Source organism: Dermacentor andersoni, chromosome 1 (genome assembly GCF_023375885.2).
Source record: "Dermacentor andersoni chromosome 1, qqDerAnde1_hic_scaffold, whole genome shotgun sequence".
Taxonomy (NCBI): Eukaryota; Metazoa; Arthropoda; class Arachnida; order Ixodida; family Ixodidae; genus Dermacentor; species Dermacentor andersoni.
This window is the reverse complement of record NC_092814.1, coordinates 132,547,930-132,562,678: the sequence shown is the minus strand read 5'-3', so window position 1 is coordinate 132,562,678 and position 14,749 is coordinate 132,547,930. Positions and strand designations below refer to the sequence as shown.

Here is a 14,749-nt window from a genome sequence, read left to right as displayed (position 1 = left end):
AAATGGCATCTAAACGCGTAACGTGAAAGTGCTACACCAGAACACTGCATAGACGTGAATGGCGGCCTCACAGCACTGCAACTGCCGTATACCGTACATATAATAGTATATATTTTACCAATCTAACTCACCAATGAAATGCGATACCACAATAATGTAAAGTGCACCTAATAATACATCTAATGTTTCGCACTGCAGGTGGGTACCTCGGCATCAACAAGATGACTTGACGGTGTGTTCCTTAACACATGACATGAATTTTAAAGCAAGATAATTTATTGCACATGCCTTAACAAGGCGTTGTAATGAGCACGCCAGAATGGTTTTCGCTCAGCGGCCTTACTTCTCGCAGACATTATTTCTCAAGGCATGACATGATGCGGCGGCGAGTTATACCAAGCTGGACATCGAAAGCAGTTCCGCTCACATTCCTTCAAATCCCTATATCTACCGGCAGTGTAGCTACGTTATCAAGAAAAGGAACGGGATGTGGAAGTGCAAGACGTGCGTTAGCACCAGGATCCCCATCTGCTACAGCCTTGAGTTGCTTTTAGACAAATAACTATTACGTGGGACTCTCGGTTTCTCCTTATTTGTGAAATTATGTGTCTTTCTACGGGTTATTTAATATTCCACGAGAGAAATCATTATTACAGCGAAAGCTGTATATGACTAACCTTCCGTAGTTTTTTCGGCCTCCGGCAATAGAAACGGACTTGGCGATTTCTAACAAACCCATACACAATGGGTTTCATTGCTTGCTTCATGCGTGATACCGTACGGATGCAGTGCGGCGGCGCAGATGTCAAAATGCGGAACAGAATAGAACGATCGCCGTGAAAAATAGCGTGACGGCAAGGTTATCGCACTATGTAAGCAGGAGAGGTATCGGCCCTAAAAACAGCTGCGTTATCGATGGGGTGGACACGTATAGTTCGTACACCCGAAGAACAACATGCGTACGAGGAGCGCCGGAGGGAACAGCAACGAGAATGTAAACGGTGCCGGCGCGAAACGACCACCGACGAAGAACGTTCCCGCGATGCTGCACGAACAAATGGCAACCATTCCACTATGTGAAGATGGAATGACAGCGAAAGCACTTTGCTTTTCGTTTGAGAGTTTTGACTGTCGTCAGCTATTAGCGGCGAGAATTTGGAGTGGCGCCCTCTCGCGAGTGACGTCACGGCCAGGACGCCGCTCGCTCCGGCTAACTCGGCGGCCGCGCGCGCTGGTCGCCTTCGTGTACGCTTGGGGTATGGGTGGCTCGAGCCATAGTTATTATATAAAAGCGCGTGAGTCGAGAAAGTTTGCGGCTTCGTTATCGCAAGCTATGTAGCGTTGAAGGGCTCTACTGGTTTTGCAATGCATATATGCGCCGTGTCTGTCCATAAATGTTGCGTAAAAAAAAGAATGTCTGCAAATTCAATACGCGAAGTTGCGTACGATGCTTCGCTAAATACGTAACATTCCCTTAGTACTTAGCTATGAGAGACATTTTACATGGAAGAATAATCTTGGTATTTGGTGTCAACGTGTTGTCCGTGTTTAGAAAGACACTGCCCTGCGAAGCTCTCATCATGATTCTTATTACTCTGTTGAGTTGTTCTAGTCAAATATTGGCACTTTATTAATGCGTAAAAGAAAGAGTTAGGCGCACATTTCGTATGAAAAAGTTTGCTACTACTTTCACCGCTCTCTGAAACAGGCCCCCATAAAACGAATTGCTCATGGCTGCTAACACGACGGCGTGTCATGTAAATTATTCACATAGTTAATTCACAAATACCATTGTAGCAATCACCTGAAACAAAAGTTTCGTTGTTAAGGTCAAGAGCCAATCAACAGCAAGCGATGAAATGTTTCATGGTGGCCCTCAGTAGCCTTTATCGACAATATGGCGCAGACCTCAAACAACGTTAGCAACCGACTGTACTTATGGCGAGGCACGCATTGTTCGCGAAACCCATCAGTGCCACACAAGTTCAAATTGAAAACCATAAATCAGTTTTTTTACAGCGCCAGTTGCAATGCCTAAACTATACTCGAGTACCTCAGCGCAGCTTAGGCTGCCTAGAAAAGGAAAATTCAAGCTTCGTCAGCACATAAAAGAGAACCTCGCAAACCTTCGTAAGGAAGACACAACAAGCCTTACATATTTCACTTGATTTTTGACCCTCCACCGGGGAATTATATCTTCAATATGTCCCATGCTACTAATGAATGACGGTTCGGCTTCTTTCTGGCTGCAGCCATAGAGTCCAAAAGGCATATTTCACTAAAAAATTTGGGCCGAGCGGCCTGTGTCAGATGGCCAAACAGATTCGTCATGTCTATTCCTCCAGCAACAAACACCAGTAAATTGCTCAAGTTGAACGTGTAGCACGGTAAAGGGAATATATATTGCTACATTCCTTTTCGTATTCTGCAAATAGCTGTAAGCCTCAATTAGCTTTACTTGAAATTACCGCCATTAAACACGTGAAGAACCACCTAATTTTGAGAAGTAGTCGAAGAAGCAAGTGGGGCTGGTATATGTAAACTGCAGTGTTAGTTGAGTCCCAGTGTTACTGCCGAGCGTTTCTGTGAAGAAATGAAAAAATTCCATATTATACCATGAACTACTCGTCGTGAGCAAACCTGTTGTAGCAGATTAAAATCAAGGTAAATGTTGCAGAAGTCATATATAGCCAGCATTTGTGGTATATTTGTTGCACCGCTGCTGGTATGGTATCATAACTGGATTCTTATATGCTGTGTTTTTGCGGTTGTCCATCCGCGCATGAAAAACCGCGCTGGGCTGGTCTGCGCTCCTTCGACGGGCACTGTAGCGTGGCCTTTGAGAACTGTATTGTCGTCTAAGAAATAAGCTCTTTGAATAAATTTTCAAGAACGAAGACATCGTATAGATATATTTGAGACGACCGCCATAAGTATACAAGCATAGGGAACGAGAGCGAACAAACGAAAGCACAGCAGAATGCGCCCGGACACCCCCGGAACTGCAGCAGATGACAAGCGCGAGTACTTGCCCTGATGTCACGCGAGCGGCGCTCGCAGCGCCCCTGTAGTTCGTTCTCGGAGCTAATAGATGCCATTCCATCTTCGCAGAGTGGAATGGTGTCACTTTCTTTCCGCCCCTTGACAACAGTTTTTTTTCTTTCGTGGGTGAATAACGTTAACGTCGTTAAAAATGTCAGTCAAGTCAAACTATTCCTTTCGTGTTCTTTTTTTCCCCCATTTGAGCTCTGGACTAAATCATTTTTCCATTGTATATATTGGTTTGGTGGCCCTACAGGCTGTAAACTATAGTAGCTACGTGTGTGTACATAAACCACTTCGCAAATCGCTGACTTGCACAGGTGCGACAAGCGATTGCATTATAGTAGTGCAAACATGTTCCACTTATTTTTCGGGAGATTCCACATGCTTGTGCTTCTGGGCGCGTGTGTGTTTTATGTGTTTGGGGGAGCGTAGACCAGTCCTTTCATTTTACCCGACAGTTACAACGCCCAGCTAATCATAAGAATCCGCTCACGGGCAAGTTGGTACATCTTGGATTGTACGAAGTTTGTGTAGTGCTATAAATACGGAAATACAGGAATCCGGGACATCAACTACTGCGGCCGACCCCGTGACTCTATGGGAAGCATTCTTTAAAAGATCGATTGCTGGGCAATGCTTAACTTTTCGATATTGCACTTAAGGCACTTAATACCGACAACGGTCTCACGCTATATGTCGCGTCTAGTTTTATTCCGCTAGATGATTTTTTTTTTCCTGGCACACTTTTGTAAACCCGTCTAAAATGCGTGGGGTGATTTTTAAAATGATGATTGCAGCGCAGCAGAATTAATTCGCTAATTGCACTCTAGTGGGATACAATCTAGGTCGGCCTCTTTATGTGGGTTCAATTTGGTTTTATTCCACTAAATGTATTTTTTTTTTCCTGGTATGCTTTTGTTCGAGTACCATGCGGCGAAGCAGCACTACAGGGGCAGAAGATTCGTCCGACGTTGAATTGGCGGGAAACGGCTCGTTGATCATGTTAGAACTCATCAACATGAATGTGATGCTATCTATGATGCACACTCGCGCCCTGGCTTATATGGACAGATGAGAATGTCAGATTCTGCAAGAAGCAGCGGACCGAATGGCTGCATGGAGTGACATTAAGCCCGGCTGCACGCGCCATTTTTTCTAAAGTTTCGGCATATAGCAACATGTTTTATTTGATATTTAGAAAGATGAACATTACGTTCATGAAACCAATCAGTATTTTCTTAGAATTAATAAAATTACACAATACAGCTAACTAATGAGACTATAGTCATCAATGATCACTAGTTACCAAAATACTATGCTAAGTTCTTTCGGTTTTACACAGCATTAACGTCATGAATAAAAATGAAATGTCATAAAACGAGTGATTCAATAGTGAGGCCTGCTCGGAACTGGTATGATGAAGTCAATAAAGATAATGAATCTTTTATTTTACGGGTGCGATGCTGCATTTGACTCCTGCACGTCGTCATTGGTGTCATTCGCACTGTAATTAAGTGAGCATTTTGGCTTCTATTGCTAACGCCGAGGTTAACTTTCATACTGCATTGCGTCAATTCAATGAGCCATCTGAAATTAAATGTTTAGACTTTATTTATTAGAGTTTTGCTTAATATTGACTAAATACTTCACATCACCTGTCACCTCGCGGCTGCCATGTCTCTGAAGGAACCGTCCTTTTGTTTCAATACAGCTATTAATATTACTAAAAGCCGTCATGGAAACATCCGGTGTTGACGCACTGGCAGACAGGCAAGATAGTACGCTAAATGCTCCCAAAAACTTCACTTCTGATAGTTTTCCATGCACAGGCGTCTTCCTCAACTGGCGCTGTCACATGACTGTTAGAATGTGAACGAAGTAGCCGAAAAATACCTTCTCAGACGAGATACGTGGATGGCACCAGTTTATAACATTAAGGGCCACTGGATAGCACCGACGGTGGCGATTTCATACTTAAGATCGCTAATCCTGCCTAAGACCTTGCAGGGGTCGATTTAGCATGAAAACAGTTTCTCGGACAGGCCGACGTGGTGATTTGGAGACCATAGAAGAACGAGACCTCGAGCAAAAAATTGAACGTTCCGGTGGTGACTGTCATATAGGGTTTTTGTGTTCGGTCTTTTGCAGTCTTTGCTGCTTATTAAAAATGTTTTGGTTAGGGTTAAAACACTGCTTTAATGCAACAGGAAAGTTAATAATACGTCCTGAAAATACTTTTGTTATTAGAAGGACCCTCTTACGTTGCTAACTGAAAGCTGTTGAAATTCGGGCGGCGTTTCGAAATATCATTTTTAAGAATACTGCCCGTTACGTGAAGTTCAACAGATAGCCGCGAGGACAATGTTCAACTTTCCTGGATATGTCTTGTTGTTTACCTACATAACAGAACGCTTATTACCGTTTAAGCTCATTCCCCACTTTTCCCATCCCACACTTCACATCTGTAATCACTATTGACTCAAACTTTTCGTTCCCAGTTATCATAATTGATTCACCCTTTAAGAAACATTTCATTTGATATCCATAACGTTGATATTTGTAACTAGTCGAGGACACCCAAGTGGACATAATCATTAGTGATTATCAGTATTTCCACACTGTCTGCTATATAGTCAGAAAATGGAACTTTATAATGACACTTATTCGTAGAAGTGACAATCAGTGAATAAAGACTGTCATTGTCATGCTAAACAAAGTGATTCGTGATCACTAGTAATTCAGCCCTACCATCTCCTAGTTATCGAATTCGAATCTACATTTTTATGACTTTTCATTCGATATCTGTAACGCTATGCTGTTTAAAAGTATGAGCATATCGAACTGAACGTATCATTAGCGATCACCAATGACTCGGCAGCATCAATTACCAATGGCAACCAAAAATACTCATTTAATGACCGCATGATTGATACAGATGACGACGTGCATGGATGAAGCCTAACACTGCGATACTAGATAAAGTGATTCGTGATCGCTAGTGACACAATGCCACTATCTCCTAGTTGTAATTCAATGACTGTTTATGTGACTTTTCATTTTATATCTATGGCGCTATACTGTAGAAAACACGATAACGTCCAACCAGGCGCATCACTAGGGATGACTAATCAATGGGCGTTGTCAGTTAGCAACGGCAACAAAAGAAATACTTATGTAATCACTTTTTGATTAATATCAATGATGACGTGCACGAATGAAGGCTACCATTGTCAAGCTAAACAAAGCGACTTAAGATCGCTACTTATTCAACCTTACCATCTCTCAGTTATTATACACGAATCATCGTTTGTATGACTTTCATTTTATATCCATGACGCTAAGCTATATGAAAGTGCAAGAACAAAGAACTGAGCGCATCACTAGTGATCACTAATTATTGGGCGTAATCAATCAGCAGTGGTAACCAAAGAAATACTTATTTAATGACTTCTTTTTGATTGTTATCAATGATGACTTGCATGAATGAAACTTACCATTGTACCAGCAAAATACATGATTCATTTCACTCTGACTTAATCGTACCAGTTCCCAGTAAGCATAGTTGAATCATTCGTTTTGATATTTCGTTTGATATCCATGACATTCTGGTGTGTAAAACATATAGAATTTAGCATAGTATGTTAGTAACTAGTGATCATTAGTGGCTATACTTCAATAAGCTAGATATAAGGTGTAGTTGCCTAGGTAATTGCTCATTATTTCACAGTGTGATTACTGGTTGGCTTTCATGTCGACATGCTCGATTGGAGGCTACAGACGGCCTAGCAGAAAAAGCTATTTCAATTCACTAGTGACCAAAGCCTACCAGGGCCTAGTGATCATTGAATCACTCTAAGATGTTTCAGTTGAGGGACACAATGATGTCGGGCGGGAGTCATTACCTCTCTTAAAATCCCATGCTAACATTTTCTCGTAATTGTTTACTAGAATTGACATCTGTGAGCCGCTATTGCAAAAAGGAAAAAAAGAACTCCAAACGTTGTCGTTAGTCTCATGGGGGGAAATCTACTGGTCTTCCAACTTCCACTTCTTTTTTAACAAAAGGTTTAAACTCCAAACATTTTCACAATAATTTGCTTAACTCGGAACATGAAGGTTCTGAAAGGACGTTCTGCTTGGATTAACGTCACTGGCGCTGGCTATAAATCGGCAAGTGTTTGGATTAATTTGAGGGGGAAAACCTGTAGTTTGCAATAGAAACAAAGTGCCGCTGCAAAGTCTCCCTCAATAGTGAATGCTTCGCAGAATTGCACAAAATTCTGCCATTTTGTTTCAAGAATTGCGGTGAAGACACTCCTATTACTACTACTAACAACAACACCTAGATGCCGCTAATGATAGCGGTTAAGGGGAAAGAAAACAATTCACGGGGCTGCAACATTAATATTGGGACAGATTACCGGCGAAACTGTTTAGGCTGCATACATGAGCTGCATACATTATGAAATCATAAATTATTCCCGCTGTCACTGGTTGTATTCGCGTTTCTGCTGTCGACGCCTCGCCGCTTGTTCCTCTGGCGTGAGCGCTCTGCGCCGTCTCGCCATCTCCGGTTCCTCGCAGCGCTCTAACGCGCGCAGTCCAGTTTATATATACATATATATATGCGAAGGTTGTGGGTTCGGTTCCCACCTGCGGCAAGTTGCTTTTTCATCTATCCACTTTAATTTCCATTAATTTATCGTTTCTTTATTTCATTTATTAAGCACAAGTAATTTCCTCTATGTTGTCCTTGGTGTCAGTGTTTGTTGGCTTCTTATGATATGACTAATAAAAATCGGGCCCCTCGGTTAACCCCCTTTCTTCTCGTTGATTACATAACGCGGGTCTCGAATCCGGCAACATTGATGCCTTCAGGTAGCATATGTGGGTTTATTGACCAGTTGCCTTCATCCAAAAAGATCACGTTCTCGTGACGCCTGCGGCAAAAAGGACGTTCCACGTCCGCCGCCAAGGTCTGTGAGTGGTGGCGCTGGCTAACACTCCCAGGGTTCTACTAGGACACATAATTACCCAAGAAAGTGGATGGGGAAACAGCGCCGTGGTAGCTCAGTTGGTAGAGCATCGCACGCGAAATGCGAAGGTTGTGGGTTCGGTTCCCACCTGCGGCAAGTTGTTTTTTCATCCACTTTAATTTCCATTAATTTATCGTTTCTTTATTTCATTTATTAAGCACAAGTAATTTCCCCTATGTTGTTTTTGGTATTAGTGTTTGTTGGCTTCTTATGATATGACTATTATATATGTATGTATATATATATATATATATATATATATATCATGTATTACGTCATACTACAGCAGCGCCACCACACTACGCCGCTACAAGCACCGCCGCGGTCACCGCACCTCCTATGCATCTGGTGCAACCGCTGCTGTAGCCGCACCGGCACCTCCGACGCGCGTGACGTCATAACCACAGAAGCGCAGGCCACATGCGTAGGCACCGTCATCACACTCTTTCCCCTTCTCCTATTACCCGTCTCCATTGCTGCAGCCCTGTCGCCACACACACTTGCCCCCTCTACTCGTTTCCACTCCTGTACACGCGCCGTGTCCCCGATACGGACGTAAGCCGCCCCGGGTACCCCCCTGGGAACGCATGCGAGGAATGCATATGGGGGCTAGAGGTAAACAGCTTCGCTGTAAAAGGCACTCCTAGCACGCGCAGGAACCACGTCAGTTTCTTGCGAGGGGGAAGAACTCGCCTCGCGCCGTGACGCAGTAGGCGCTTCAAGCAATGACAGTACAGGCTGCAGCATGCGGCCGGCCGAATTACGGGCGGTGAGGGTCCAACTCAGACATGGAGGGGGAACACGCCGTATCGCTTCTGTCAACTGCCTTTTCCTTAATGTCACACACTCTATTTATTCCGTGTGAATGCTTCATTCTCAATGCGAAAGCTTCTAAAGTGAATAGCTTTATTAGACTCTTACCCATCGTGGTTGGTGGTGTATTTCACTCTTATAGCTTTATCACTTTTGGTGAAGAATCGGTGGAAGTTAATGAGCCGATGATACGTGGCGTCAGTTACGATTATGATCTATGCTAAATTTGCGTAAATGTGTGCCGAACATTAAATAAAATGTCAAAGCTATAGCTGTCGCCTTGTGTATCCTATGAGTGTATGGTTATGCGGTTGCTTCTCTGAAGGTTAGCGAAACTCAATGGGGGCTGCCATTGCAATGCGAGGGTTATTGAATACGACGGAGGTTGGCGCGGAATATTTAAATGAAGGCTAATTTTAAAGCGATAGCTGTGCACTATGACGTTGCCAAACTCGGCGTATTTTAACATTGGATTGTGGACCCTATAATAGCGAAGGTTTACTTCAGAGATTCATATGGCATGTAGAAGTGCGGTGGGTTTTAAAGCGATATCCCTGTCGCGCGGCCCATATACGCAATAACTGTTGTAGACAACAACGGTCTGTCTGCACGGCCAACACCACCTAGATAGCGCAAGGCATCTTTACTCCGATCTATGAAGTCACGATACCTAGCCCGAAATTTTCATTGACAAGGCTGGCGTGACGAAAACGATGACGTCAAAATCACTGTTGCCTACTCGGGAGCACCCCCATTAGGTTCTATGGCAGTCGGGCCAGGTAACATGACTTCATGGATTGGAATGAAAAGGTCTTGCGCTATCAAGATGGCGTTGGCACGGCACGGCGTAAAAAGCTTTCCCGCTTACCGTGCGATTGGTGCAGCCCCGATGCGCGGCATCCCATCATGCTCAGAGATGATGCAGATAAGTTATTGCGTGGTGATGAGGGTGAGCGCATATACTGATCCAGTACACACGAAAAAGTGGGACCGCTGCTACGGCCGAAGCTGTCAAAAGTGTTTAGTAAGCATGCGCTAGCACTACTGCTGCCACGGTCGGAACGCGCCTTTGCCAATACCAATGGCACAAGAGCTGAAGCAAGCGGTATGCCTGCGTTGCTTTAGCCAGGTTGGCTTCTCTGTATCGAGAATAACGATTTATATCACTTGTCAACGACGTGATGACGCCCAGCCAACGGCGGTGCGGGTGGCGCGAGGAAAAAAAAAAGACTGCGATAGCCTATGCAGGGACACTATCCCTCAGTATACGTAAGCGCAAGCCCAGAGTCCACTCTAACTCGCCTAGGAGATTTGAGATTTGGTTTATGGTAAATGAAAAAATAACAAATTCACGGGCGATTACGATACTCCCTAATGCAAATTTTGAGCGCAGCTGTATACCTGTTTTCATTTCGCGATATATTGGCTGGCCCGGACAATCTGTCTCGTGCTGCACGTTGCGAACGGAGCGAAGTGTGGCTCGACTTCTTCACTAATAGGGAGATAGCGAGACGCAGGGCGTGCTTGACGCGTGGGCGCGATTCACAGCAGCCGCCCCGCAGTCAGACCTCCCAGACGACGCGCTCTGCTTTGGCGCCATCTCGTAGCCATCGTCGCCACACTACGATTTTCTTCTCACGCTTTCGCCATACCCTCTCCTCCTCGCGTCTTTCATCCTCCACTGCGCTTCACGTTCGCTTTTTTATCCTTCTGCTGCGCTCGGGTTTGCCGACGCTTGCCGCAGGAACGGGCGCCTAAGAGCTGCGCTCTAAAAAGCATAGTCACAATAATTAAGCCACGTAATGTCAATTTCACTGTCAACATGCATCAAATTGAGAGCCATGTCACATATTGAACATATGAAAACTTTTGTATGAACACAAAGGAACATTCGCATCTAGAGTTTCTTAGCGTTCACTACAACGTAAAGATACAAGTGCATGTAGTATGTTTTCTTTAAAAAAAAGAACCGTTCGTAAGAATCTGCTATGAACCCACGAGCTCATACAAAGCAGCAGGCCATATAGCCACTGAGCCAACGAGATGAATTTGGTCGTGTACCTCAGCCTATATTCCGTTTTATTACGGTTTCACCAATGCTTAGCTATGAAGCGAGGGCGCGCCACAGCGTTGCCCGTGTACATAAGGAAATAAATTACTTCGGACGTCTTTCTTGGGTGCGATCTTGCGAAAAGAAAGGAACTATTCCAGGTTCAAACTAATGTGCCTTACTTGAAACCCTTCAGTGAAGCAAGTCTTTGAACATTAACCAAATACAGAGAAATTTCTGCCTTTACTACCATCGCTTACCAAACCCTCAGAAAAGGTACTCGACTTGTGCACGTTACCTATGCAAAAAGAAAAAAAATATAAAGAAATCTGTCCGTGGCAAGTGAGCATGACGGGGAGGTCAACCGAGATTAAGGCGTCAAGTCCTGCATCTGCATATCCTGAAACACGCGCCCACCACCATTTTGCAAGCTTGGATTATTCTTTAAAAATGAGCTTTTCACATTAGAAGCACTGCAGCGAGAAAACAACCTTCTCGCTGCAGTGCTTGTAATGTGAACAGCTGGTTTTTAAAGAACAATCCGATGAAGCCGCACAACAATCCAATCGGACAAAAAAGTTGGACGAAGTATGGGATGGAGACGTCGCTTGCTCAATATTCTGCACTCGTCTTCTCGAAGCGCGACAGAGCCTCTTGTACGCCCAATCGCAACAAACTGCTCATTCACAATTAACCAGCCGGCCACTCGTTATACGTGCGGCGGTTATCAGATCTGCGATTCCCGATTCGCGCTCGGCGGTGAAAGCTGTTGCGTGATCCTGCTATTTTTTTTAATGCGTATTCTGTTTTCGTTCAGTACCCTGCATGCGTCATCGCGTGAATGTTGAATGTGGAAGGTCTGTACACCACGTGGTGTAAAAGCGGTGAACTAGAGTCGATGTCCGGAATTGCTGGGATTGAACGACATGGGCTGGCGCTGTTCAATCATGGGCTGGCGCGGGATAGCGCCAGTCAATGCCGTTTCTGCGTTCCTTTTCTGTCTTCGTTTTTATTGCGCTGCACAAATTTTGTACAATTCAAGAGCTATTCATAGCGACGTATTTGAAATTTATTAGTTTTATTTTTGAAGAGCCTTTCTTCAGATTTATCAGATGCACGCACGAAAATGATGGATGTTCACGCTATCGGCTAAAGAAAATTTGTCGCCCCTAAATGAGAACGTCGGATATAATATTAGATTTAAATTGCGACGTAACTTTGGTTGGTTGGTTGGTTGGTTCTGTTTGCTACAGGCGGTGTTGGCCTGCCAGTCTAGACTGGAAATTGCGTCACCTGTGCGTCTCTTCTGATGTTCAGAAACGTGTTACCATGTGTCCAGAAGTTCGGTGTCACGTAGATACGCAAGTAGAAGGCACAAGACATCCTGACGCGCCATCCTCGGTCCTTCGGAAAAAAATATCTGTTTCACACACGCGTTTGGAAAGCCTCCTGTTTGCAAGTTGTCAAGCAAAGTCTTCCTTTCGACATTGAAGCGACGGCAGGACCAAATGATCGTTCTCAACGATGAACACCACTAGTTATAAAATCAAAACGTCGCGCAGGAAAGGCGAAAGAATAGTACAGCCTTCTTCCAAAAGTTCAGAATTAAGCCACTTCACGCGTTGCCGGTGCCTTCGCGTGGTCGCGTATACTGGTATCCCTGCCTTGAAATCTGGGTGCTCCATAGCTCTAGTTAAACTTAGAACCACTGGACTATATAATTTTTCCAGTGTATCTCCTGGTGGTGCAGGTCGAGGCATCTCTCCTTTATGCCTCTCTCGCTTTCTGTATCTCCTGGTTAGGTGGCCCTATAGGTCGTCAACTAAAGTAGCTACGCGTGTCTACATAACGCACTTGCAAATTGTTAACTTGTATAGGTGCGACATAAGATTGCAATATAGCAGTAGAAACATATTCCACATATTTAGCGGCAGGTTCAAAAGTTATTTCTGTCTTTAGTATTAAGCGGGCTACATGCAGGAGTCCAGACACAGAGGCCAGCTGTGACAAGGCCTTGGGAACTCGCGCGGTGACTTTGAAACCAAAAACTCTACATTCGGGTTCTACATAGGAGTGAGTGGAATGGCAGCTATTCAGTTGTCGTGCTATAAGCGGAACCTAGTAGCAGCACCAGGAAGTATTTTCTTCTCACGGCTCTCATTACTAGTCAAAAGCAATATTGCGTGGCTGGCCGAAGCCACGCCTTTAGCAAGTACGCTAAGCCGCCTCCGTGCAACACTTCCACGCCACGATGGATGACACTCCGTTGCAGTGACGCTCCCACCAATCTCTCGCAGTGGCAGAGGGAATAGAAGCAATTTAGAGAACGGAATGTCACACAGTCAGCGGCATCGTGATGCCCACTGAATGAGTGCAACAGCGATGTACCTCCCCATTCAGCACATGAGAAAAAAAGAAAGGCGCACCTGAATTTTACCTGGTGATGCGTAAGAATTCTAGTAGACATGCGCACCGCTTAGGGGACATTGGACACAGCGGCAGGGTGAAGATGCACAACCTTACGTCATATCATGCGCACGGCTTGTGCTGCAGTAGTCTCTCTGAGAAACGCCAACAACATTAGCGAATTTAAGTAACACATTTCTTTCAATTATCGTTCTCTCATCGAAGCCTCGGCTCGGTATGCTGTCGGAGACTGTTGTTGCCACTAGCCGGTACGTAGGCTATATATATTCGGCTACTCACCAACTGCAGCGGTGGCCTCTGTGCAGAGGACTCGCCGGTTCATAGCCGAGGCGATAGACCAGCGAGAGTGAACGCGTAGTTCGCTTATGGAAATAGAACCTGAACATATGGTGAGGCCCCGCCGGGCCGAGCGAGCCAACGCAGCTGCAGTGAGACGCGCAGCTCGTGAAGCTTGTTCTTCGGAAACGCCCGACCTGCCTTACGTGCCACAGCTGCGTCAAGATGAGTGCCACTGTGTGTTCGGGGGAAAACGGTTACTTGCCGCGCTCTGACGACCGATGCAGGAATGAATGACGAAAGAATTAGCACACATATCTAATTGGGTTTCACCTGTGGATAAAGTTCCGTTTTATTAGCAGCTTACTTCAGAACGGTTTTGGAGAACGTTGATTTTTTATTACACTTCAGTTTGTTTTGAACTGACTGAGGAGTGCACAACTGAAGCGCACGATAATGATGAATCACGTTTCAATAGGGCAGAAGCAATTTCGGTTATAGTACGCCATACAATTAAGGGTTGATAATATAATATAATTTCGTCAGGGTTAAGGGGGGGAAGAAAAAAAAGATTTTGGTTGACGGGAGAACGAATGAGAAAAATCAGGACTGTGATGGAGGGTATTATGTGCCGAAAAGTAATCCCTGAAGGCATCAGCTATCTCATTCGGCGATGTTATGACCGCACCATTTATATATACTGATGTAATCGGTTAATGTGAATCAGCATTGTTTAAGAATTCATTTACCAACTGCCATTTTGTTCTAGTATTATTACCGCATTGTTGAATTTGGTCTTCCCCGGAGGGGCGTCTGTGTCAGCAGGGGTTTGGTGTGTTGCGACACCACGTACACGAGCACATGAGGGTTGGACCCTCCCGCGCGTAGCCTGCGTGGCTTAGCCGTGTCTGGGGAAAGGACGATCCTGGGGGTTGAGCTGATGCCGGGTGTTCGGACCTGTAAGGCCCCCCCGGCGGAGGCAACACACCTCATTGGCCTCTGCTTCACACAGACTGCACCTCCAGACTGACCCACATTTAGGAAATCGGCAGTCACCTTTTCCTGTCCTCCTCTCCAATCTTGGTCTTTCTCTCTCACCTTT

General features: G+C 44.9%; 1 protein-coding gene across 1 annotated transcript in view; it reads right to left on the bottom strand.

The window, feature by feature from the left end:
• The window catches only part of LOC126544266 (MARVEL domain-containing protein 1-like), a 130,116-nt gene extending 116,270 nt beyond the window's left edge, over positions 1-13,846 (bottom strand). The window contains exon 1 of the mRNA XM_072287167.1: positions 13,651-13,846. The gene's annotated coding sequence lies outside the window, so the exon portion shown is untranslated. The remainder of the gene's footprint in view (positions 1-13,650) is intronic.
• Positions 13,847-14,749: the final 903 nt, after the last annotated feature.